The sequence below is a fragment of the Egretta garzetta genome, unplaced genomic scaffold, assembly GCF_000687185.1.
Source record: "Egretta garzetta isolate BGI_Z169 unplaced genomic scaffold, ASM68718v1 scaffold2, whole genome shotgun sequence".
Lineage (NCBI taxonomy): Eukaryota > Metazoa > Chordata > Aves > Pelecaniformes > Ardeidae > Egretta > Egretta garzetta.
The window spans coordinates 3,437,003-3,444,536 of NW_009258894.1; positions in this window are offsets into that span (position 1 = coordinate 3,437,003).

The following is a 7,534-nucleotide window of genomic DNA, read 5'->3' on the forward strand; positions in this document are numbered from 1 at the left end:
TGTACATCTGCTCCGTTTAGGCCCTCTGCTCATTACGGCTAATAGAGATTTTTCTTCAGCTGAAAGAAATAGAAACCTTGGAGCAGACAAATGTGAGCTACACCCAGGCCATTCCTAGGGAGCATCGTGGTGGTACAGCTCTGAGGAGTCAGCAGGGAAAGGGAGCATGCACGGCCGTGGGCTTGTTACAAGCTCTCTGTTGGAGGGGTGCTAAGACTCAGCCCCAAACCATGTCTCTTCAGATGCTGGATACACATGCTATCATATAATCTTGATTCTGGGGGCACCTGGGCAATTATTCCTAAAAAGCAGATAAGCATTGGATTGTTTTACCAGACAAACATATGGGATCGTGCAGGGGAGTAGGACAGTAGGTGCTCCTAGGGCAATGGTTTCGTATCTCAGCTATGTTCAGTTCAGGCATTAGTTCAAAGAACCAGTTTTCTCTCTGGTGCAAAGCCACTAAGCACCTTAAGACTTGTTTCTAATTTTTGTTACAGCTGGACCCACTCCCACCCTTACAACAGGTCAAAATTCAAGCCAGATGTTTCTGTACAAGATACTTGTCTCCTCTCAGCCTTGATTTTTTCTCATAAGGACAAATTAACATTGAAGTCATTACCACTTATGTTTGTCCAAAGATTATTTAGCTTCTCAGAAGACATCACAGAAATCAAAAGCCTAATATGAAACCTTTTATAAATTAAGAACTTTAACAAAATATTTTTCTGCTGGATCAAAATTATGATGTGATTCTTCTAATGAGGAAATGTAATGCCACTGTTACTGCAAGAAAAGGTTGCTTTTGCTTTTAAATCGGGAGATCTTTTCAGCCTGTAGTGCTAGCTTTATATTCCCTCTGCAAAGCACTCTGCAGCCATACAGAGATGCAGAGTACTGATTCCAGATTTCTGTAGTCTTGTCTGAAATCAGTGCCTGTAGTTTACTATCTGGGCTTAGACTGACTATCTTTATATTTAAGGTATAAAAAAAGTCATAAAAAAACCTGTGAATTGTAGGCATGTAGGCCTAAAAGGAGAGGAGATTCTGCCACCAATTTTCCTGCACAGGATCAGGCAAAATCCCCCTGCTTGCAGGAGGTTATGCTCACATGGTTTTGTGACTGGGTCATGATTTTCAACCTCTGCAGAAGAGACAGCAGGTTTCAGATAGTAGTGGCTGTGCTACTCCTGAAAGCTCATATTCATTTCTCCCAAAGACCAAAATCTCTGGGAACTGCCCTGAATTTCCAGTAACTATTTATTCCATTATCACAAAATCGATCACAGATGGTGCTTTTGATGCTGGCAGGTTGGAAAAAATAATCTCTTGGCTTATATCCTGAGCACATTTGATCTGGACTGACTGGGTGGAATCGTGACAGCCCGTCATCTTGTCATTGGTGTAGAAACACTTTCCTGACTGCAGCTAACGTTTGGGCAAGGATGAACATTTTCCTTTAAATAGCAAACTTCAGCCTTAAATAGTTACACTTTGCCCTTGCTGTTTGGCTCTGTTGCATACCAAAGACTTAGCTCTTAGCAACATGAAATCCCATCCTAATTAGCTTCTGTTTAACAATACCACTTTGTACCACTCTCAGAATGCCAAGCTCCTTCTATTCTGGGGCTACAGAGGAGAAGAACATTTCATATCAAGCCCAATGCAGTTCAAGCCTCCCTCTGTAAAATGTGATTTTTTTTTTTTTTTTTGGAAGTGTCACGTAGTTCTGTACGTTAAACCTGAGCTACTCCATATGAGTAAAAGTCACACTCAAGAAATTAAAGACTATTAACCAATCATAGCCCAGCGTAAGCACACAAAACTGCTGTAAGAAGTTCTGGAAAATTCAGCAGTGTCATAAATTCAACATAAATGGTGCATGCTAGACATAAAACTTGTGTAGAAGCGGTCAGGTTGTATAATTCATTCCAATGTGACACTCTGCTGGAGAGAAAAATGTGTATCATTTACTCACTGGGGAGTCAGTGAGCATGTATGAAATAGAGCAACTCTCACACATACAAATAAGATATCTTCTGCGTTTGAATCAACATTTCCAACACCTCCCAAGTACCTTTCAGTACGAAAAGTAGTTCTGCTTAAGACTATAAAACTCTTCAAAAAGAAGTCAGGTCTTGGCATACCTGTCCCTGTATCTCAAATAGCTGCAGTTTCATGTCTCACGGCAACATCAGTGTATTTTCTGATGACAAAACTTCTGCCATCAGTTATATGACTGCTTATGTGATCTGTTGTTTGGAACTGCTCACGAACGTACACACAGACACACAGACATCGAACCAGAAGTAATAAGAGACCTTACACTGAAACCTTAAAAACAGTGGCGTAACAGTGCGGCCATCTGAATGTATAGGGCTGGCTTTTTTTTTTTTTTTAATGTGGGCCTGGAGAATCCCTTGCAGAAAGCATCAAGACCAATGTACCTCCCTAGAATAAAAAATAAACAAGATGACACATGCAGCTCTGCCCACCATAAATGCCAATGGCTAATGATGATCATTAACACATGCGGTTTTGCATTTGGTCCTTTTTTTAGGCTACTATAAATATTTTCCTCACCTTACAGGAAAGTCCCTGGATTGAAGGAAAGTTTCTTATCTGAAGCCATCTGAAGATACATACAGTGAGGAGGCCAAGCTATTTTTCTTTGCAGTCTTTCAAGAAAACTTTTTACAATGTTTCACTTACTATCCTTGAAACTTTGACCTAATTTCCATTCCACAAACCTACTCCCCGAGACAACATTATTCACAATAATGAAGACTGCATGATGAGTCCAAATAGGTCTATTTGCTTTGAGTTCTAGTATTCTGTGATTATATAGAATTCCATCATTTTCTGTACATTGTGAAGTCGCGCAACCAACATGTTCACATTCTTTAAAACAAGTCTTTATATCTTTTCAAGTGAACAAAATAACCCCTTCTTGAAATGAGTTTGGTACCTATTTTAAAGGGAAAACTCCACTATCATATGACACATTCCAACCATTGTAGGTAAGTATAAAGCAACTTGAAAAAAAATTTTGCTCAAAAAGCTTTGCTGAGATAAACCTAAAGCTTGAGTGGATATTGGAGCTGCTGTAAATTGGATTGGTCTTGGTCCTGAAATGTAATACCCAGCAAAGCTTTGCTTTTCAGATCCCAGTGCCCACAAAGCCCTGGAGGCAGGGACTGAAATTTGCTGAGATATTTCCCGCATGTTTTGGCCTTTCAAACTCAGTGGCCTGCAGGGCGCAGGTATGAAACGTACATCAGTGCACCTCTTGACCCCCTGCTCTGTGTGGGCAATGGACAGCTCTGCAGAGCTATTACATTTGCCTTAGATGATCGAGCTAAAAGACCGTGTGCTCAGCCAGCTTTGGGGGCCGAATAAGGGCCAGCTGGTGGAGGCTGCTTACAGATAAGATTGTTGGAAATTATTCAGTGCCACACAGAAACCTGTATTAGCTCCCATCGGGGACAGAGTGTATTTGTTACTCAGCCTGGTAACCTGTACTTTTTTTTCAAATTACTACCTTTGGATACCCAGATACCAGCATGGACAGAAGCCGCAGAGGACCTGTTCTGATGCTGCAAGAACTTTCTGCAGATTATTTTCTCTGTCATCCAGCAGGTGGGAGGAGATCAACACAAACAGTGAGATATAGGGCTACCAGGTGGATTGTTCCCCGGGGACGCCTGACTTGCTTGTGCACAACTCCTCAGGGCATATTCAGTTGCCCTAATTTCCATACAACTATCCATCAGCCTCAGGGAACATGAAAGCACGATTTTTTACTGTCCCAGAAAGAAAGGAGTTGAGTGTCACAGTGTCAATATTCATGGATCACAACAAAGGGACACGAGAAGTGCCCAGCAATGTCTGCACCTAGGAATTGCCAGCTGGGTTACAGGACCGCTGTCAGCATGGACATCAGCTCATCTACCTGCATCTTTTCACTAGTTGTTTGCCCATCAGTTTTAGACATTTCTAACATTATTTCTGTAAACATAGCTTCTCGGGATATCCAGAAGTTGCTGTTCTGCTATGCCAAAAATGCCCCAAAAAAAGATTAGACAAGTCCAGTGAAGTTGCTCTGCCAGAAAGTGTTAATGTGACTGCTGAGCTGCCCACCCGGTAATGAACTTTGGTCGTTTTTCCTCATCCTGATCATGGGGCAAGGGCACTGAGAATAGGGGAAACATAAAAATTGGGAGAGACAGAAAGGTAATGGACCTGTTGTAGTGTAAGGGAGAAGTGAGGGACAACATAGTCTTACCATGGAAGCAGGGCTTATGAATTCCTAGTTTATCCGAGTTTTATTTGTGCCACAGTGATGTTTGCAGGTAAGTAACAGCTAAATGTTCACAGAATTATGAACACATAAACGTTTTACAATCACTGCAATATAGCTAGTAGCAGTGGCTCATGTCTGGAATCATGCTAGAGAAACAGCTTATTTGGGGAAGGTGTACTATTTCTTTGTCCTGCGGTCTTATTAGGGGGTTGAGAAGAACATCAATTGATGGTTAAGTCCATACCTCTGAGACTGGCTAATAAAGAATCCTTAATTGCTTGCATTAGTATATATATCCCTTAAGAAAAAAGCCTACTGAAAATGTAGCTGTCTCCAAAAGGATTTTATAAGCTGATATAATCTTTGGCTGTGTTTAACTATGATAGAATATTTCTCCCTAATAGTGTGCCCAGTGTTACAACAAAATTTAAGATGGCTTTGAATCAAAAAGGAATAGTGGCCTTTTTTTTCTGAAGAAGTAAAATTCAGTACTGGCACATTTACTTTCAAATTCATTTTTTATTAACTTGTATTTTTCCTCTGGAAGGTTATAAAGAGGGAATTTAGTTCCCATTTGCAAAGACAGCTATGACAGAAACTTCTGAAAGCATCTCATGGCATAGGTGTGATAGAGGTCAAATTATGAAAGAAGTGAGATTTACTTATGCTTCACAGCCTAATTCGGGCTTCTTTCTGACTCTCATTTGACCAGTTTAGGATCTGTCTCATGTAGTTAGACAGGGTGTTATGAAACAGAAAGTACCTAGTTTGACCATCACTCTGGGATTATTTTGCCTGACTTCAGCTACCGAGAAGTCAAGAGATGGGCCTGAGCTACTCATCTGGCTCCATCTATCATCAGTGGAGACAGGGGAACTTGTTCTATCTCCTTACAATGGAGTACATCATCATCCAGAAGTGTCCACCTCTCACGACTGAGTAAACAGGGAATCAAAGCAGATGGAAAGCAAAGGATCACAATATTCTTGTAGGCAAAGAATAACTAATACAGACTGAAGTTACTGGGATGTAGATATAACACATTAAGAAATCGGGACAACTCTCCATGTTTGTAGCACTGTTAGGAATCTGATCAGTCCATAGATGAAGAGTCACAACCAATTGGGCAGATGACTTTGGTGGCTGGGGAGCTGAAAGGTGCATCAGGACCTTTGCTCAAGTTCCAGCTCACTTGATCTGTTTTTATGCTTATGTTTCTGAGATTGATTTCTCATTACCAGCATCAGTTATACTAGTTGTAACTGGGAGATTTGCAGAATGACTGGGATTATTTGATATCTGGAGCATCATTTCTGGTCTCTTCTAGAATAGTAAATTCTATAAATTACGGTTTTAAAGTTCACTGGGCTGGATATTGTTAAGGTGGCATTTGTAGTCAGTGTAAAATATCTGCTACTTATAGATTACAATATGACAGAAAGTCTTATTTCTTTTGGACATGTCATGAACAAAATATTTTTCATGGCTATGTACTTACTTAATCCCATTAAATTCTTCACAAAAAAAGTCTCCTTAATAAGTTTCCAAAATGAAAAATTACTCTTTAGACAATATCATGGCCATCTCTAGGCAGTCTATGCTGGGATGATGCCTACTGAGCTTAGCTGTATAAGGTATAGATGAATATTTGATGAAGTTGTTATTTATTTAGCATATCTGTAGAGACAGACAGCCTTTTTCATGTGGCTCTTCTTACTCATCAAAAAGATTTGGGACCATTTGGCTCCTACCCTACTTGATCTGCTGACATTTGTTGGGATCATGTGTTTGTTGTGGGACTGCTACCAGGACAGTGACAATATCCAAAAGGAAAGGAAGGAAAGGAAAAAGCTACTTTTAAGAAAGGTGCAGTAATCTCCTTGTGTATCACTTCAATGTGTTCTTCATTATATAGATGTATATGGTAGCTGAAAGATGATGAGGTTAGGTGGCTGCTCGTCCAGGCTTCTGAGTATTATCTTCAGTCTTGTGTGATGAACTTCAGACAAAATTCTCTGTGCCTGAGGCTATCTGCTTGAATGGGAAAAATATTCAGATGTAATGCATTCTGAAATTGTTACCAAAAAATTAAGGTAACAGTGAAATATTAGCAAAGATCACAGAATCATAGAATGGTTTGGGTTGGAAGGGACCTTAAAGATCACCTAGTTCCAACCTGCCTATCATGAGCAGGGACACCTTCCACTAGACCAGGTTGCTCAAAGCCCCATCCAACCTGGCCTTGAACACTTCCAGGGATGGGGCATCCACAGCTTCTCTGGGCAACCTGTTCCAGTGCCTCATCGTCTCCACAGAAAAAGAATTTCTTCCTAATATCTAATCTAAATCTAGTGCCTCATCACACTCATAGTGAAGAATTTCTTCCTTATATCTAGTGTAAATCTACCTTCTTTCAGTTTAAAGCCATTACCCCTTGTCCTATCACTACCTGCCCTTGTAAAAAGTCCTTCTCCAGCTTTCTTGTAGGCCCCCTTCAGGGCTGCTGTAAGGTCTCTCCAGAGCCTTCTCTTCTCCATGCTGAACAACCCCAACTCTCTCAGCCTGTCCTCATAGGAGAGGTGCTCCAGCCCTCGGATCATCCTTGTGGCCCTCCTCTGGACCCGCTCCAACAGTTCCATGTCCTTCTTATGTTGGGGGCCCCAGAGCTAGACGCAGCACTCCAGGTGGGGTCTCATGAGAGCAGAGCAGAGGGGGAGAATCACCTCCCTTGACCTGCTGGCCATGCTTCTCCCGATGCAGCCCAGGATACAGCTGGCTTTCTGGGATGCAAGTGCAAAATATTCAATGAACAATGCAAAAGGACCCTATTTCTAGTGGAACTGTTGTGTAACTCAGCCTTATGAACAAACTGAACCAATGTCACAAAGATCAAAGAAAGAAGGAATTCTTCAGCTGTTTATATACTGCTGCTAAGACTGGAGGTAGCAGCACAAAATCAGAGATACTCCTTGTGAAGAAGAAAATTAGTTTAGCCAGCATTCTGAAACCTGCTGCAATAATTTATACAGTAAAATCTCTTGTTTTACTTTGTCTCCAAGGAGAGAGTGAGTAAAAGAGGAGTACGAGAAGGAGACAGCATAAAGAGGATATGCTCTCTCTTAAGGACAACTGTTGAGTATTTTGGAATTATTAATAACTCAGATCCACAGGTGCTTTAATGCATAATGGGTCAATCTGCTAAATAATAACAAAGCATAAGATACCATTGGG